This window comes from Penaeus monodon, chromosome 31, assembly GCF_015228065.2.
Source record: "Penaeus monodon isolate SGIC_2016 chromosome 31, NSTDA_Pmon_1, whole genome shotgun sequence".
In the NCBI taxonomy this organism is placed as follows: Eukaryota; Metazoa; Arthropoda; class Malacostraca; order Decapoda; family Penaeidae; genus Penaeus; species Penaeus monodon.
Window position 1 is genome coordinate 15,973,345 of NC_051416.1, and position 765 is coordinate 15,974,109.

Genomic DNA, 765 nt, shown 5'->3' on the forward strand with positions numbered 1-765 from the left:
CTTTTCCTGAACACACCAGTTTATGAAACAAAAACGCCATATCCTGTAAAGTGAGATTTAAAAAACGCGAAAAAAAATTTCCCGTTTGCCCCCCTTACCTCCTCCCCTCCCTTTCCTACCCTACCCTGTCCACCGATCATTCCTAACCCCTCCTCTTCCTCTCCCCATCCCTCCTCCACCCTCCCCTCTCCCACTTTTTATTCCCCCCACCCCCCGCTATGCCTCTCTCCTACCACTCTACCATCGTATCTCCCCCCTCGTCCTCCCTCCCCATCCTCCTCCCACCGTACCTCTCCCCGCCTTGACTTCCCTGCATCCCCTCCCCCTCCCCACCTCCTCCCATCCCTTCCCCTTCTCCCTCCCTCTTATCCCCTCCCCATCCTAGCTCCCCCTATCTCTCTCCCTTCCAGTAATCCCTGTTCCTGACATCAACCTCCCTCCTCCCCCACCATACCTGTCCTCCTCCAACCATCCCCCAACACCACACCCAGCTCCCCTCTCGCTACCTACCCTCTCTCCCCCATTATCCCCCCAACCCCCAGCCGCCCACCCGAAGCAGCATGCGGGCTCCATCGGTAATGACGGTCTCATTATGCCGACGTCAGCACAATACTGTCCCATAGAGCGGGAGAAAAATATTACGAGGTGCCTTCCGTGCGAGTAGAGACGTCCGCAGCGATTGAGAAAATATTATGATAGTCTCCCCTCCTCACCCCCTCCCACCCCTTCCCGTTTTCTTCGTGTGGGTGTCCGGCATCCTGCATC